The sequence below is a fragment of the Lissotriton helveticus genome (genome assembly GCF_964261635.1).
Source record: "Lissotriton helveticus chromosome 1_1 unlocalized genomic scaffold, aLisHel1.1 SUPER_1_unloc_32, whole genome shotgun sequence".
Classification (NCBI taxonomy): Eukaryota; Metazoa; Chordata; class Amphibia; order Caudata; family Salamandridae; genus Lissotriton; species Lissotriton helveticus.
In genome coordinates, this window is record NW_027611673.1 from 463,204 (window position 1) to 482,982 (window position 19,779).

Below are 19,779 nucleotides of genomic sequence, written 5' to 3' on the forward strand. Positions count from 1 at the left end.
TCCTGAAGACCAGCGTATACCTTGTTGGTCCAACAGCTCAACCACCTACACTCACCACATATATGTCTTCTTCATCCTTCCGAGCACAGCCTGGTTGCTTAACCCTTGAGGTATGATTTAAGTGGCCAGAAACCATCTGTCTGTCCCAATATCTTTCCCAAGGTTGCTTTTCACTCCTTGCCCCTCTCCAATACTTCTCTTTTCTTAACCACCACAACTTTCTGCCGCCCTAAGGCTTTCTTACCTCGCCAAAAAGCATCAGCCCTGTGCACAGAAAACAGATACACCAAACTAACCCAGATTTTTCATCATACGTTTACATTCCTCTGACAGCAACAAAACAGGCGTTTTGGTCCCAATATATGTGTTTGTCGATATTCCAATAATGTGACAGCAAGGAAACTACAGTCTGTTTATCATATAATGTGCTGCTTTACTATAGGTTGATAGAGGGCTTTGGAGCTCTATATAACTGAGCTGCGTTTGGAGATAAGTCTGCAAAAATGCTAATCTTAGTGCCTTTGGATGGATGATTTATCTCTGATCCTTTAGTATATTGTTGCAGTTGTAACATGGAGTGGTGCCTTTGTGTTCCTTTGTGTTCCATAGTGAAAAAATGCTTTGAGGGTTTTCGTTTGAACTTATTTCTATTGAAAGTGAATTCATCAATATATATAAATGTGGAAGAAATGGAAAGTTAGTTGAATGAAACAAATTCAATACATTTGAATTATCTATCCACACAACTATTTTATCCAAGAATATTTTTTGATAAGATGGGTTTATAAAACCTTGTAACCCAAGTCTGTCACAGGGCATTTATTAGCATGAATTACATACCCTGGGTAAGTGGGTGATACCCGCCAGTACCCTTCACATTTGAGGCATTAATCGCACATCGTATAACTTTCTAAAAGTGGCGTTTTCAAAATTGTAAGTTAAAATCCTACTTAACTAATAAAGAGGATTTTATATTCCAATTTCTCAGATACCCAACATGAAATCTCTACCTGTTCCCACCCAATCATAAGTTAGCCCATTGTTATCCTACGGAGAGGTAGGCCTCACAGTAGTGAAAAATGAATTTAGGATATTTTCACTACTTGGACATGTAGAACTTAAAAGTCCAACCTTTTAAATTACAATGCACCCTGCCCTATGAGCATATTTTAGGGGTGGCTGATATATAATATCGGGTGGTTTTAAGGCTTGGAAAGGGGGTTATTTTGCCAAGTTAAATCGTCAGTTTAAAATTGCCTTCGGGCTACAGTGGTGGACCTGGGAGATGATTAGAAGGGCTGCTTAAGTGAGTGGCACAATAAATGCTGCAGGCCCACTAGTAGTAGGTCATTTAACCGGTCCTTGGTATATGGTATACCACTTTACTCGGAACTTATAGTAAATATGCAAGTTAATTGTAGGCCAAATCTACCATGTTTTATGTTTATGGAGTGAGTACAAGCGCTTTAGCACTGGTAGCATTTGTAAAGTGCACAGTCCTAAGATAAACAAAAAGAAAAAATAGGAGGCTGAAGGCAAATGTTTTGGGTGTGACCATGCAGAGAGGGCCCAGTCCAACAGATTTTAATAAGAGACAGGTAAATGAAGTCAGTATGTGATACCTAAAGGGGTTGCTTCTCTGTAAAATCAATAAATAACTTGCAGCATGAGTATGGAGCCCTGAAGAATTGCAGGTCCTATGCAGTGTCTAATTTGTAAAATCAAAAATGCAGGTACTCAAAAGTTTATACGATGGTGCCACCCTCTTCCTCCACTGACACTGCCCACTTGTACCTCTGACACCGCCGACTGCCCATAAGGGCAATGCTAAAAGGTGGATTTCAACAAGCGAGCAAAGTGTGCAAGACAGCCTTCCTCAAAGAAAGCAACCGCCAGTTGGTTATATACATATATGGATGCATATATATATATATATATATATATATATATATATATATATATATATATTACCTACTGGCGGTCGCCAGTAAAAAAAAAAAAGAAAAAAGGGGGGTCCCAAAACGTGTTTTTAACATTGAGTTTTCCATAGGGCGGTTGGCCTCACTTTTAGCCCGAACGGCTGAATGGATTTGCACGAAACTTGGCAAAATTGTAGGGACTGGTAGCCCGATGTGCCTTTTGTAGGTCTCAATATATGTGCTTCAGTGGATTTTGAGAAATTAACGTTCAAAAAAAGATATATATCTGTAACAGCGGACCGGGAAGCGGTCCGGTTCGCGGACTTTTCGCGCAACGGAGCTTTGTGAAGCGAAGCTGATTGGTTCTCCGGCATCTGTAAACATTCCAAACAGTCCGTAGCGGCCGCCATCTTGTCTCTCGGTAGGATCGAGAGACAAGAGGAGGCCAAAGCGAAGGGGCAAATGACCATAAGGGGGCATAGTAGATCCTCGCTGACCCCCTAGGTTTGATGTGGAGGTTTTAAAAGGGCCCCGCCTCACTTTTAGCCCGACCGGCTGAATGGATTTGCACGAAACTTGGTAAAATATTATGGACTGGTAGCCCGATGTGCCTTTGCTAGGTCTCAATATATGTGCTCCAGTGGATTTTGAGAAATTAACGTTCAAAAAAAGATATATATCTGTAACAGCGCTCCGCTTCGCGTAACGGAGGTTTGCGAAGCTGATTGGTCATTCTGTCACTGGGCTATAGTTGGGCTACATCTGGCTGATATTTGGGCTACATTTGTTTTTTTTGTCTCTGGCGGCCATCTTTGGGTAACATTGGGCTACATTGGGCTACATTGGGCTTCATTGGGCTTCATTGGGCTACATTGGGCTACATTTGGGCTCCAACATATATATAGGCCAATGTAGCCCAATATATATTTTTCAAAGTTAATTTTCGTAAAAACCACTGGAGCATATATCTTGAGACATAGCAAAGGCACATCGGGCTACCAGTCCCTACAATTTTGCCAAGTTTCGTGGAAATCCATTCAGCCGTTCGAGCTAAAAGTGAGTCCAACCGCCCTATGGAAATGAAGGAAATGAATGGGTAATTTGTAATTAGCAAATAGCTCATCGCAAACTAGGAATGGTAAAGAATCGCTATTTATTCCTTAAAGTTCGCTATTTAGGAAATGCAAAAAACTTTGATGATACATATGGCGGTTCATCTCGAACAAGATAAGAAGCATAGGGATAGATTTATGATGACTGGCGCATCACCAGGGATGTGTTAGTCATTCTGTGCCGCTGTTCCGTCACCTATGGTGTGCTGCATTTACAATGCGGCGCATCATGGGGCAAAAACAGCACAGATGCGTGATGTATCTGTGCCGTAAAGGTGGCGCATTGCTGGAGTTGTATCGCAAGTGTGATGAAGCTCCAGCAAGGGTCGGGGGTGCCCCTGTCGCAGGGTTTCTGTTCTCACACAGAACTGTGGACAGAGGATTGGAACCTCGGCGAATTAGGGTGCCCCAAAACTCACCTTAGTAATCAAAAACCCCTTAGCAAGCTAGGTACAGTGTCACATTGGATATAACAAACTCTCAATGTTTAGACAATCCAGAATATGAACTTATAGTACCTCAGGATACGTGGAACTCATGAACAGTCGGTCGTTATATATTTCTTAGAAACCAGAACATGGAGTTAAGAAGAACACATGTGTATTTGAAATGTTTATTTACTAATGCCGTCTTCTCAGGCGTAGTATCTTAGATAATACAAGTACACATATTATCAGTAGCAAAATTACCAGCATAGTTACTAGTACATAAAAAGCGAATGGTGACAGTATGTTAACATGCTGTAAATGAATAAGAGTTATCAACACTTATAAGCAGCCGCGGGCCGTGGAGGGAGTTACGGTGGGGCAGGGAGGCGGGGAGGGGGAGGGGCAGGGTGGAGAGGGCTCCACCCTGCCCCTCCCCCTCCCCGCCTCCCTGCCCCACCGTAACTCCCTCCACGGCCCGCGGCTGCTTATATCTCACCCTCCCTAATACACATATTATATTATTTGCTAAGAAGGTCTGTTTGTGTTGGTTTAGGGCGTGCCCATACTTTAGTGTCTTAGATTTGAAGGAATCACATCAGCATACACCAGCTCTCTCTTCATGTGAACCGCATCAACTGTTGTGTATGTGTGTTCGGCAAAGCAATATAAAACCCGCCTCATGCCCAGAATTGGCAGAAGCTGCACTTATGTTATGAGTATGAAGTCGTGCAGATCAGATCTCATAACAATTCTGTATCGTGTTGTTCTTGAAACTTCAGCACTCGCTGTACAGATATAGTTTAACAAGCAAAGCAGATAGTAGAGCAATAACATATTATTCTCATGTAAACCACGATGGACTACTAGGTTGAAAGCTAAAGGAACAACTAAGTGTCGTGTGCAGAAGTTGCAAAAAAGGAAAAATGGCGTTTAAACCGGTAATGAGCCCATGCTAACTTAACACGGTGTAAAGATATCCAGGACCTAGATGACACCTCCCCATGATCCGGAAACGAACTGAATAAGATAATAGAAGTGCCATCTCATGAGAGCAGATTGCAAGTTTATATGTGGACGGTCCGCAAGGTAAAACATTAAAAAGTAGGAAAATTTAATGCTAAAGAAAAATAAAACAGCCAAGTACTTTATCGAGTCTTACGCCAATAGGCAAGCTAAATAATAAAAACTTGACAAATAAGTCAATGAATTGTCAATGAAATGCTAGTACTCAGCATATCAAACATGAAAAAGGTCTATGACATAACTGTGTATGCAAAATAAGCTGCAACAGCCTCCAATAGGAAGTCACCGTCTTCATCCGAAAAGAGTTCAGCCATCCAATTTAAAAGCGGAAAAGAACATACGTGCTCTCCCAGCACCGGATCCTCTATCACCATCAGAGGACAGCTCGGTGGGTTTTCAAGAAAGCTCTGTTCCAAGAAAGACTGTGTTGCCGCCAGTAAATTCCAGGGACCAATTAGTCCATGCATCAATGCCACAGCCATAATCCTTTCGCCAGGACAAACCAACTCGTGAGTAATGATAGGAGTCATCAGCTGATTAAAGTCGACGTCAGGAGAAACCGGTCCGCAGAGACACAAATCAATGGCCCAATCGAAATCACAGGTCAGGCAGTGAAATACAGGCTGGACACAGGTGAAGTAGGAGAATCGAAAAGATAATCCATATGCCGTGCTTAATATCGCCAACGGCATTGTGCCATAATATTCTAGCATGCGATTGCGGAACAGTGTCAGCAGCTGCAGGGCGGGAGGTTGCACAGGAGGGACATCCATATTTAAAAATGTAAAAAAGCACAAGAGCGTCCGCTGGTAATGCAAGTAAAAATGGCAATCCACGAAGCACAGTGGAGAAAATAGAATGAAAGAAAGCAGGGATGACTCCAAAGATTTTCTCAAATGAAGTCACGAGACCACTGGTAACAACTTTAAAAAAGTGCGCCAGGGCCTTTGTGGAGGACGCGTTAAAGATAGTCCGAACCATCTTGCTGAAATGCAAAGGCGAATCAGTATTGAAAAGGGTCTGCACCTCTGTACGGGTGTTCGCTATGTGAAGCACGAAAGTTTCACGGGCCGAACTCAAGGCCACTTCTCTCTGAGACAAAAGAGCTCTTATTCTTGCCATGCCGTAGAAATCTGCTCCCAAGGTTGGTATTTGTGGCCAGATTGAAAACTCCCTATGTTCATGTGTGGGAGGAAATAGAACATTTTTGCAGCAAATAACCCGTTCACTTACTGTTACGATAAAAGGAATACTTTTAATTAACCCAGAACAATCTTCATTATTGAGCATCAAATAACTACCATTTTCCAACAACTTGAACGTGGGGATGATAGCAGGAACTGGCGTGCCTTGGGACACGCAAGCCATATTTGGTCGGTGTTTGTTGCATGAACCATGTAACTGTATGTGCCTACACATTAGTGAATGATCTGGCGTCTCAGTGCATTCCTCTCCATTCAGATAAACTTCTTGATCATCTTTGAAACATCTGTATGTGTATGGAAGCGACTAGACCTCATGAAGAAAAGCACTACCTAAAGGTTCATAACGACCTATTGGTATATATTTCATACAATTTGAAAACTTATATAAAGCAAAAGGCAGCGTTATTAAACCGTGGATAAGGCACGTTGCCAAAAAACCCGCAATCCTCTGCTGATGATGTCACTGAGCATGTCATGAATGATGTAATATGTGACATCATCAGCAGTGGATTACGGGTAATAGTATCTCTAGTTTACTCCCCTATAGCTGTCTTTCTTTTAACATAAGGGTCTGTTTCCTTCCCTTATACTTACTGTTCTTTTTTTAATAAAAAATTTTTGGTTCACTTCCGGTTCGCGTACCGGCGAGCGAACTGGGAAGCGAACTACGAGAAATAGAGGTTGGCACAGTTCCAAATATTGTACCAATTTTTTAATAACGGGGAGGTAGTTCTGAAAAGAACTTTTTTTTTATTGTTTTTGTTGTTTTATATTTTTTTTTATTATTTTTCTGAACATTTTTTTACTGTTTTTGAATTTTTCTGAACAGTTTTAAATTTTTTTTGGTTTTTCTTGGAGGGGGCAATGAAAACGATTCATTGTAAAGGGCTCAACAGGAGCAACAAAACAAAAAAAAAGAATTTATTATTTGGGGCGTTTCGTACAAACTTGCATATGATAGTCAATAGCTCTGTTGATCAGAGTGATGCTTCTTTCTCCGTAGCAAATGAATCCACTGCAATGTACGCAGACGTGTTTTACTTCACCAAATCTCATTTGTATATTTGGCACCATCTCCCTGCCCTCTGGTCCCGTTACTTCCGGTACAACAGATCTTCTGGCCATAATAGGGAGATTATCTAGGTCGTTCCGAAACTGTGCAGCACTGTAGTTGTTAGGATGCCACCTAGTCATATGGCGATGCATTGTGTAGTTTCCGAAGCTGTATTTTTTGTCGGTCCCTCTGGACAGTCTATCTTGACATATAAGGCAAGTTACGTATCTTGCATTTACTTTTTTCTGACCTTTGGGAATTTTAAAAAATTGCCAAATGAAGTTTTCTTTCCGGTGAGACGTCCTGGGCTCCTCAGGCAAAAACTGCCTCTCTTCGTGCTCGTCGTCCTGTTCCTCTTCTTCCTCTTCTTGTTGAATTATAACTTGAGCAGGTGGTCCACTCTTCCTTGGATGTGGTGGAGGTGGTGGGGAAGCACCAGCTGAAGCTACTAAAGAAGCCATTGCTCACTGGTAACAAAGGGTCTTTCTCTCACAATGATGAAAGTCAGAGTGAGGAAAGAAGGAGGGATTTTCATCATTTGGGAAAAACAAGAGTTCTCAACCAATGAAAAGTGTTCATTTTAGATTATATGACCTAGTCTTACATCATTAGGAAACCAAAAGTGAAATGAACCAATGAAAAGTGTTATTACCAAGTCACATGACCTGCTGTGTTTACGTTAAGTGCTTTGCAGGGCCTCCCGCTTTGCTTCCAGAAACCTGTGCTTTGCGACTCGGTAAGCGTACTAGTTCGCTAACGTAGCACGTCATATGACGTATCACGCGACAACGTGAAACGTCATGCGGACGGGAGGCGTCACGATGTTGTTTTCTAACGCGGCAGTTGCGGTAAAGAAACGTTTACCGGCTCGCTGTCTATTTCGCGGCATCAAGGTCAGCTAACGGGAAGCTTCCCGATTCGCGAAGCGGGAACGAAGAAAAAAAAATATTTAAAAATTTTTTTTATTAATAAACATATAAAATATATTTTTGGATTTAAAGAAGAATACATTTTACAGCTACAAATATTAGCTGTTAAAAAACCAATGAAATTCACTGAAAAAACCATAGGTTATAGACCATATATAGTTAGGAATTAGCATTTACAAAACCTTGAAAATTCACTGAAAAAACCATAGGTTATAGACCATATATAGTTAGGAATTAGCATTTACAAAACCTTATTTTACTCACACAAAACCATTGAAATTCCATATATAGTTAGTTGCACTAACTATATATCGCGCACCCGCAATCCACTGCTGATGATGTCACATATTACATCATTCATGACATGGTCAGTGACATCACTGATGACATCACTGATGACATCTCAAATGACATCACTGATGACATCACTGATGACATCTCATTTGACATCAATGACCACATCACTGATGATATCATTCATGTGACAATACAATGCATCTCCTCACATTTTAATATAACCTCTGTTTCACCCAGTGTTAAATACAGAGTATAATTTTTGAAACCATTGACACACCAATACTAGTTACTACATACGCACTCACTGATTCCTATGTCTACACACACATTCACTCATTCACCCATACAATCATTCATACACACAATCACTCATCTTTACAACACTATCATATGCACTCATACACCTATACAGACACTCACAGTCTGCCACTCATCCATGGAGTTACTCACACACCTAGTCAGTCCTGTAAAGAATCAATGACACTTCCATTTTCTTGTCTATACAGTTAAACATAGAGCACCTTACATTTTCAAACATATACTAACACACACTTACCTTCTTATACAATCATTGATACAAGTACACATTGATCTGCACAGAGTCACACACCTCCCAGCCAGCCACACACACACTCAGTCTCCCATACAAATACTTGGACAATCAATCAGTAACCCATATAGTTAATCATATAGCTACTGATCAACACATGCAGCAGTTTACAGAACAACAGACATAATGATGCACACATTAAGACAGTTTAGTCACTAACCCATGCACTCAGTGAGACACATTTAATCACTCACTCATACATTCAGTCATGCACCTACTAAAACCTTCATTCAGACACTTATACATCCACTCATTCTTCAATATGTAAAACATATTTAAACTTTACAGAAACACATAATCACTGGATGTTGTCATCAGTGATGTCATCAGTGATGTCACTGACCATGTCATGAATGATGTAATATGTGACATCATCAGCAGTGGATTGCGGGTGCGCGATATATAGTTAGTGCAACTAACTATATATGGAATTTCAATGGTTTTGTGGGAGTAAAATAAGGTTTTGTAAATGCTAATTCCTAACTATATATGGTCTATAACCTATGGTTTTTTCAGTGAATATATATATATATATATATATATATATATATATATATATATATATATTCAGTGGAAAAAACAAAGTTACATCCTTTGTTATATTTATGTATTCGTTCTATGCAAAGAAAATGTAAACCACATAAACATTACCAAGTTAAATTGGTACAACTTTATTTATTCTTTAGATGCAAACCAAACTTAAACTACTATAAAATTTGAAATTCTAAGGGTATACTTATACCTTTAATGTATAACTTACAAACCACCTTCAAGTTATAACTCATGCACCTCCATACTGAGTGTATTTATCGTAGCAGGTACACTACATTAACTATAACTCGTGCTTGCTCCATGCACTACTTATACCCCTTTATACTATATACCTTAAATTATATAAATTAATAGTTTTTACAATAACCCTTATTGCATCTCTTACCACATCATTTGTGAGAACACACTGCACGGGGTAATGCTGGGTGATCATTTTTGCTTCTGTGTGCGATCAATGGGGCGACTCAAATTTCCTCCCACCAAGAGATCCCCCAGGTCTCCCAATAAAAATGGTCCCTCACTTGTGTGGGGGTGCCAAGCGCCCTCGACAGGGAAGGGCCAAAAACGTATCGTGGAGACATCAAAATTATGTATCACAAAACAATGTGGTTTTGCAAGGAGGCACCTGCTTTGTTGGTCCCCGGTTAGGCATCCATCTAAAGAAACATACCAAACCTCAACATTTCTCAAAACTAGACACCCGGGGGAGTACAGTGAGGTGTGACTTGCATGGATCCTCCAATGTTTTCTGACCCAGAATCCCTTGCAAACCTCAAATTTACCTTAAAAAACCCATACTTTTCTTACATTTCTGTCTAGGATTGCCATACCAGCGCAAATTTCCTACCATGCAGCATTTCCCTTTGTGGAAAATTAGTGCGTTTTGGTGAACATTATCTGCGCCATCTTGCCTCTTCCCCTGATGCCACACTTTTGTCGTGCGCGCCCGCCATTTTAAGATGCCCCGATCAGAACAAACCCTTTTGCATGCCGCTGGCCCCTGACATAGCCCTTTGCCTTCACTAAGCCTGCACGCTGACCACCCCCTGCTTGCACCTGCCTTGAGTCATAAACCCCTCTTCGGCGCTGCTCTGCCCCAGGCCCTCATCCTGTTCCCAGCGCGACACCTCCCTGCTTTCCTTTCATGATCTCCGGCCCTTAGATGCAAACCCCCTTTTCCCCGTGTGCCCGTTTTGTCCTCCCCGTTCCCAAGCCGACACCCAGCTCTGCCGATACCATCCTTGCCCCTCCCCGTACAATAGAAAGCTTCCCCCATCAAAGAATCCCCGGGTTGATCAAAGCCCCCACCCCATGAGATCCGATCAAACTTCCCACATTCCGTGAATCGGCGGATTATCCAGCTGCGCGATGCTCATCACCTGTTGTGACTAGGGTGGGGACTTCAACTGTAAATGTGTGTGGGAACGGGCCCAAAGGGGAGTTCCGAGAATGTCTTTTCCGTACATCAAAGCTTTGACATGTATGTGTAATCTACAATAAAGTCATAAATGTGGGTATAAGAGGCCAGGCCTCAGAAATACAGTTAGAGCACCTCAGAACGATACCTTCTGTCCGTTTCGTTGTGTTCTCCTCCGGAGAGAATAAAAAAACCTTGTTTCCTGCTTTCCAGTCTCCAGCGCCTGCCTCTTCATTGATTTAAATAACTAGGGGGTCACAGAGGCAATACCGCCGGGCAAATATCGATTGTCCCCGACCCGATTGAAACTTCTTTTTACAATTGGCGTCCCAAGCGTGGGGCCCATCAGCGACTCGTGGATCCAGTGGGAGAGGTCCCGACGACAGAGTGAACGACTGCAACGATCGGGAGAGCTCTTGCCCAATAGACCCTCGTCTGGCAGCCGATCATCCGAACTTCACTAGTTCCGAACAGACCTCTCTCGAGTGATCTACGGTCCTGACTGGGAACCATCAGGAGTGCCGTGAGAAATACGAGAAAAAGAGGACGATCGGGCGCTGGATTCGGAAGACAAGAAACTGTCCACATGGTCCGGGTAAGGTCGTGTTGCCACGACAAGTTGCGAAAAAAAATTTGTTTTGATTGCTTGATTGTTCAAAATACTAGTATTGCTCTGTTTATTTTTATTTGGAGATTCACTGTCTGCAAACGGAGAAACAACAGGCTCTCTCTCCCTTTGCAAGCAGTGGAGGATAGGTAGGGTAGCAGCCGTGCTTGTTCTTTTTTCTCCCCCACTCAATAATTGCTTGAAACTGAACTGTTGTTCACAAAACTATTGTTTCCTGGAGATTCCCTGTCTGCAAGCAGGGAAGAGACCACCCTTTTTGCAGATAGTGAAAAGGGTAGGTAACGCAGATCTTTGCGGACCTACTCATTCTCCCCATTGTTATTTATTGGTCGTTTGGTTTTATATTTTTTTTTGATCCATGAGGTATTCACTACCTGCAAACAACGTAGAATAGAAATATTCTGTCTAGTCTTTGCACCTAGTGATAAGATAGGCAGTGCTGACTTTTTAGTCCCTCGTTACGAGCCGTCATGTCTGTCTTCTCCCCACTGATAAATAGCCTGTTTAGCCCGGACCGGGTGTTAGAGGTGGACCATATAGCTCCACTAGAAGGCACCCCTAATAAGGACATGTTCATAAACTATGGGTTAGTCACCATAGCTTATAATAAATTATGGCACAGGTATACCGAAGATAGCCAAGACAAACAGTGGCCACTGGCAGGATCCTTTGACCTTGATAAAATAGAATCGTTAGAAATAGCCCTTCGAAATAATAAGACGACGCCAATTATGCTCGATAGTCTCGGTATGTGGCGCAGAGAGGCTACGAAACGACAGAGAAAAGACGAGGATAAACCAAGTAGGGAAATATACCGACAGGACAACCCCAGGACACCGCTACCCACAACTTATCCCCCGACACTATGCAAAGGACGACCAGACTTAGGGTCAGACCAATGCGCTTTTTGTAGGTATGTCGGACACTGGAAAGCCCAATGCCCGACTCTACTGAGCGTGAGTAAAGGCAAAGGGCCGACAAGAACGACAGACCGACAGTACGAGAAAAGGCGCGAGACAGAGAAGAACCCGACTTACATAGACAGACCAGACAGAACCACCACGTTTGATTATGCCCGATGGCACAGATTTCGCCAGGAAAATCTCAGCGGCATGCTCAAGTTCTCCTAGGTCGGGCAATGTCAAGACGGGAACCCAGCCTCGTTTAAAATTCACAGACGGAAAGAGATAATTATGACCAATAACTGTTTTTATATTTGTCTTGGGTCTTTGTATGTCGTACTTGTACTGTCCCCCGTCTGAGTTCGTGTGTATGTAATATACAAATCTGCGTCATCCCTCTACACGTGTTTCCGTGTTACTCGACCTCTGTTAGCAGAAACTTAGCATAAAAGCAACCTGGAAAGAAAGAAATGGTAAAACAAAATCCGTAGACCATTCATAAACTTGAACTTTTAATTTAACACAACAAACAAGGAATAATAACGATAAACTGTAGAAAATGAAAGTCAAACAGAACATTCGCCCCCCCCATTCTGGAACCTTCCAAAGTAGGGCAGGGTTACGGCTACGCCCAACCAACGGCAACCCATATAAGGCGAGCCCCGCCGCCAACTCTTGGTCAGGAAATCTTAACGTATGGGGGAGCCGGAGGAGAGGCAGGAGCCCGCAGCCTGGGCATTTGCAGGTAGTCCCGCCACATGTCTCCTTGGCCGGCCGCAACGGGCCTGGAAAGACTAAGGTAGTCCCGCCACATGTCCAAAGGAGAACGAGGCACCTCTTCCTTTTCTCTTCCGTCACAGCCGCAGCAGTCCTGGACGGCGGGATGTCCTGCACGTACCTCCACAACAATTTGTCCAAGTTGGGCTGGGAGGGAAAGGCGACGCGGACGAGCCTCTCCCCACCTCCACCGGTAGGAGGTTTCCCAGCCCCCAGCCCGACGCCGAACACCCCCAGTCAGGCGATGGTGCCCATACTTCCACAGCACCGGACACACCATGGTGGCACCCCAGTACTTGCGCAGCACCGAACGTACAATGGTGGCACCCCAGTATTTGCGCAGCACCGAACGTACAATGGTGGCACTTGGGGAACACCGGATGTGGAGAGGCCTTCATGCGGGGCGATGAAAAGGAGCGGCATGGAGTGCACCGGGAGAAGGAGACGATGTGAACGAGTCTCCCTCGCCCCCCCAGGTGGGGGCATCACAGCTGCACCCCAGCTGAACGTCCCGCTCTCACAAAACAGGGACCTCTTCCTTTCACTCCGAAGGGTCTCTTCCATTCTTGCAAACTCGACGAGAGTGGCCCCTGTAGGGCCTCAAGATGGCGTCTGGATCCGCTGGAAGGCGGGCCCCGGCCACTAGAGTAACTTTGGCCAGCCGTATAACTCGAACATTTGTCCCATGGAGCACGAGCCCCCATCTCCGACAGCATCTCCGCAGCCTTGAAGATCATACAAAGGTCCCCGGCGGAACCTTCGGCCTTTGCAGGTTTCCGGTAAGGGACGGCTGCCTCGATCGCCAACGAAACAAACATGACATTGCCACACCTTCTGTTAGCGTGAATTCTAGAACTGCCGAAAAGGACTCTGGTCCAAACTGCCAGTAATGGAAACATTTCCCCCTGATGCTGCTTCCGGACTGTGCCGGCCCCGCCCAAAATGGCGCTGGTATCAATCGGAACTTACGAACACCTCGTGGTGTTCCTTCGCACTAATATAAACTTGATGTTCTGAGATTTTTATATGATCCTTTGTACACTTGGCTAGAAAAGACGAAGAGAACTCACTCGACGAATAGTGTGAAAAGATCCCCGTTACAAATGTTGATTACGAATGTACAATGTATTATATTTTTATAACTGATGTAAACCCCATTTACGACGCACACGTACGGTATGCATACAGGAAATCTGATTACAACTGTTATGATTATGCTTCTAAATTATGAAAATATATGCCCCCGAACCCCCAGCCAATTAATAGACGTTTTAGTCTCTTACAAATGAATGAGTAAAACTTTCCGATGTTTTTATTGTTGCAAACGACACCCCCCACTGTACGCACTTTAGCCATTGCCACGACCGACCAAATACGACCGCACCCTCATAATCCATATGCTGAAATGATTTTGCAAAATAAAGTCTTTGAAACTATGGACGGGTATTGCATGCTTTATTTTAAAACAATATGGGATGGGTGGGAAAGTTCTTTTCTGTGCACCCTACTCTGCTCTCTCTTTAAGGTTAAAAGAAGATGGTTGCCCAGCCCTGGAGGACGGATCGGATCGACAACACGACACCCCGCCTTCAAAAGTACGCGACTGACTCATGAACTCTCGCGTAGAGGAAGACCTTGACTTCCAAGGATGGGTAAAACGAATGGTGTAAATGAGGGAATGTAAAAGGAGGGTGAAATGAAATAATGTAAATATTATAAAGTACAACGTTCCAAAGTAGCAGGGACCCAAGAACCGAAGAACTTTAGAACGCCACGGCGTTGAAAGAGGTTTAAGGATCCCGATAGTGAGATATATCCTTTGACTAGATACCTCGCACTAGGCACCTCTGGTTTCCTTTTTATGTTTCCCCGCACACGCCCTACATGAACACACTACCCCCCCCCTCGACTCCGGAAACCATATCCCCGGGGACCCTGCCCCAAGGAGGAAAGACGAGTAAGAGGTAAGTAAAGGACTTATGAATCCATGTATTTGAATGCGCGCGAATGCTGTCTCCCCCACCCCCCCCTTTTTCCTCCCTCTGCAGGTTACATCAGAGATTACAGCCAAGGTGTGGCGAAGATCTGAGACCTTGCCATGTCTAAATACACGAAGCGGACTAGCGCCGCAAGGTGGTGTCTAAGCACGCCTGCAAACTACTCACGTATCGAACAGACCCGGAAAATTAGCACAACTTGATAGAAAGTGATCACCCTTAAACCAGACCGGACGAATGAACCCATGTCACGTATGATACGAAACTGTGAGGGAATGTGTGTGTGTGTGACTGAGGCGTTGACCCAACTGGTCAAAGGACCGGGAATGCGAGAAAGTGCGACAGAATGGTACCTCCTTTTTTCTTCTTTCCTTTTCTCAAAGCACGTCCCCTCTACCCTGTCTAATGCTCAAACTGCATGATTACAAGATTCTAACGCGGACTCGTGAATACCCTTTACTGTGTAACGCACTAAATAGCCTTTCTTGAATACACTGCCACCCTCTCTGTTGCACGTGTACTATTTAGCCTGCCGTTGCACTCTCTCTCTCTCTCTCTCTCTCCTCTCTCTCTCTCTCTCTCTCTCTCTCTCTCTCTCTCTCTCTCTCTCTCTCTCTCTCTCTCTCTCTCTCTCTCTCTCTCTCTCTCACTCTCTCTCACTCTCTCTCTCTCTCTCCCTCTCTCTATTTTTTTCACTACCACTCTTCCGAGTGGTTAGCCCCGAAATTGGCAGATTGCCACCCCTAGCACACCACCTAATTGGCTTCAAATACCGTCAGTATTTGCACAAACGCTCGTCTTTAATACAATCACCCTGAGGCCGCGTCATTACCTCTCCTTTTCCGCTAGAAGTCAATGAACCCAGGTTGGGCCGTAAGGGAAAGGACAGGTAAGACGACAGAGGTTCCCTAATCTGACCCGAAATAAGGGAACTACATGTCAACGGCTCCTATAGTATAAAACAAGGACCTCAGAATACGCGACCCTCCCCTCCCCGAATTGTCGCAATACCCAAACCAGAAAAACGATCACCCCCGTTACCTCCCCTGTCTATGTCCCTGGTTGTTTCCCATAAAACCCCTGTCCTTCCTAGTTAAGTAACCGGGCTGTAAAAGGTTACGTAGGACCCAGAATGATGTTTTACAAGGTTAACAGACTAGACCAAGGTAAAGAAATCATCAAAATGAACCCCGCAGTAGTTGAAAAGCAGGATGCACCGATAGAAAGGAAATGTTTAGCCATGTTCGTCTCTCAGCAAAATACCTGTGTAGTACCATGTTGACGACTCACTGTACCCTTTTGTAAATGTAAAACTCTAGAGAACGGCATATCTTTGCCAGATTTGTCTCCCGAAGGTGGGTTACCATCAGATGAACTGTCATGCCTGTAATAAATAATTATGAAGGAAAGTCATAGTAAATCCAACAGGTCCGCCACCGGTCATTCATATGCCAGTTGTGAACATTAAATATAACGGACATTTTCATTCTTTGCCTGGAGCTGGGAGAGAAATAGACTTTTTGATTATCTTCATCTGCAAATTTTCTAAAGACTGTCTTTTCAAACTTGTTTAAGGGTACTGCTGTTGGAGGAGAGAAGGACCGGATGTGGGAGCACGAGGCCCGACTGCAGACTAAGGAACACCTGCGACATTAGCCAAGGCGAGACCACGACTGAAAAGAGCTGCAGGACGAGGCACTGTTTTCGACAGCATGAAAAGAAAGGGTCGACCTGATGCCCCTGCTCGACGTCCAGTGCCTGTCGACAAGTCCCCGCTCTCTGAATTCCGTCACACGCCCGCCTATTTGAAGTCTCTCGTTCCCCTAGTTTGTTCCCAATTTGGCCTTGCTCCATCCCCCTTTTTCCTCTGACCTACCCTATGGACTGTTTTGAACGCTCTTCTTCCATCGGAACTTTCTGACAATCACCTCAAAGGACACAGGGCGAAAAGGACCTTTCCGACCAGAAACGCGAGGGAAGGGTCGTGCCCTGCAACGCAGAACTTAGAACAGAGCTGGACTTGTAGCTCCACCGCCGGTGCTCAACAGCGCCAACGAAAGACCACAAAGAACAATGAGAACTCATAAAACTTCGAACATTTGACATCCTCAATCACCGTTTTTTTATGCCTCATTTCTCTCCCAGCCGCCATTGTATTGATCCTGCTCCAATCCGAATCTGAAATATGTATTAACCTGCCAGTTCACGTTATGATATGTACTTGCTGCTCGCCGTTTTTGTATTTCATTCCTATGACTTTCCTGCTGAACAAATTTATCAAAGTTTATCAAATAGGTGCACCTCCTAAAAACTAGAAACCTCAAAATGTATTGTTTACAACTCTTTTTCATCTAGGGTTCCTACCGTTTTCTTTCTCATGCTCACCACAGTAGAACCGAATAGAAAATGAACCAGCAAGATGTCTTGAATATGTTAAAGGGAGGACTGTGGAAAATTAGTGCGTTTTGGTGAACATTATCTGCGCCATCTTGCCTCTTCCCCTGATGCCACACTTTTGTCGTGCGCGCCCGCCATTTTAAGATGCCCCGATCAGAACAAACCCTTTTGCATGCCGCTGGCCCCTGACATAGCCCTTTGCCTTCACTAAGCCTGCACGCTGACCACCCCCTGCTTGCACCTGCCTTGAGTCATAAACCCCTCTTCGGCGCTGCTCTGCCCCAGGCCCTCATCCTGTTCCCAGCGCGACACCTCCCTGCTTTCCTTTCATGATCTCCGGCCCTTAGATGCAAACCCCCTTTTCCCCGTGTGCCCGTTTTGTCCTCCCCGTTCCCAAGCCGACACCCAGCTCTGCCGATACCATCCTTGCCCCTCCCCGTACAATAGAAAGCTTCCCCCATCAAAGAATCCCCGGGTTGATCAAAGCCCCCACCCCATGAGATCCGATCAAACTTCCCACATTCCGTGAATCGGCGGATTATCCAGCTGCGCGATGCTCATCACCTGTTGTGACTAGGGTGGGGACTTCAACTGTAAATGTGTGTGGGAACGGGCCCAAAGGGGAGTTCCGAGAATGTCTTTTCCGTACATCAAAGCTTTGACATGTATGTGTAATCTACAATAAAGTCATAAATGTGGGTATAAGAGGCCAGGCCTCAGAAATACAGTTAGAGCACCTCAGAACGATACCTTCTGTCCGTTTCGTTGTGTTCTCCTCCGGAGAGAATAAAAAAACCTTGTTTCCTGCTTTCCAGTCTCCAGCGCCTGCCTCTTCATTGATTTAAATAACTAGGGGGTCACAGAGGCAATACCGCCGGGCAAATATCGATTGTCCCCGACCCGATTGAAACTTCTTTTTACACCTTGGTCTCTCAATAAAAGTGATACCTCACTTGTTTGGGTGTCCAATGCAGAATCACCTAAAAACCTATATGAAAATAAATATAGCGCTTAGAGCTCACTGTGCTATCCCTTCAATCTCTATGTTTTTGGCCTTTCAGAGGCTCTTGGTCATCCCAATCAAGTGAGGTATCATTTTACTTGTGAGACCGGGGGGGGGGGAATGCTGGGAGGGAGTAAATGTGTGCTGGTTTGGTGATCCCAGAAAGAAATGTGCAGAAAATGTGATTTACTTAGCTAACTTTGAGGTATGCAGTGGATTCTGGGTAAGAAAACTTTGGAGGAGCCATGCAAACCTTACCTCACTGGACTCCTCTGGGTGTCTAGTTTTCAGAAATGTTTATGTTTGGTAGGTTTCCCTAAATGGCCACCACGGCGATCCCCCAGGTCTCCCGATAAAATGGTACCTCACTTACTTGGGTCGGCCCCGTACCCGCGCCAGGGAAGGGCCCAAAAAAGTATTGCGGAGGCATCAAAATTATAGATCACAAAAGGATCTAGTTTTGGAAGGGGGAAACCTGTGTTTTTGGCACAGGGTTAGGCAGCCATCTAGGGGAACTTACTAAACCCCAACATTTCTCAAATCTAAACACCCGGAGTAGTCTAGGGAGGTGTGACTTGGGTGGATCCTCTAACGTTTTCTTATCCACCCTTCTAAGAGATACTGGATAGTTGAGCAGGCACTCGCACCCCATTCATGAAGTACTATAATGCTGTGCATCCCCCTTCCAAGAGGTACTGGATAGCAGTGCAGGCACTCGCACCCCCTTAATGAAGTGCTATAGCTCTGTGCACCCCCCTGCTCCAAGAGGTACTGGATAGCAGTGCAGGCACTCGCACCCCCTTAATGAAGTGCTATAGCGTTCTGCATCCCACTTCCAAGAGGTACTGGATAGCAGTGCAAACACTCGCACCCCCTTAATGAAGTGCTATAGCGCTGTGCACCCCCCTTCCAAGAGGTACTGGATAGCAGTGCAGGCACTCGCACCCCCTTCATGAAGTGCTATAGCGCTGTGCACCCCCCTTCCAAGAGGTACTGGATAGCAGTGCAGGCACTCGCTCCCCATTCATGAAGTACTATAGCGCTGTGCATCCCCCTTCCAAGAGGTACTGGATAGCAGTGCAGGCACTCGCTCCCCATTCATGAAGTGCTACAGCGCTGTGCACCCCCTTTCAAAGAGGTACTGGATAGCAGTGCAGACACTCACACCCCTTTCATGAAGTACTAGAGCGCTGTGCACCCCCCCCCTTCCAAGAGGTACTGGATAGCAGTGCAGGCACTCACACCCCTTTCATGAAGTGCTATAGCGCTGTGCACTCCCCTTCCAAGAGGTACTGGATAGCAGTGCAGGCACTCACACCCCTTTCATGAAGTGCTATAGCGCTGTGCACCCCCCTTCCAAGAGGTACTGGATAGCAGTGCAAACACTCACACCCCTTTCATGAAGTGCTATAGCGCTGTGCACCCCCCTTCCAAGAGGTACTGGATAGCAGTGCAAACACTCACACCCCTTTCATGAAGTGCTATAGCGCTGTGCACCCCCCTTCCAAGAGGTACTGGATAGCAGTGCA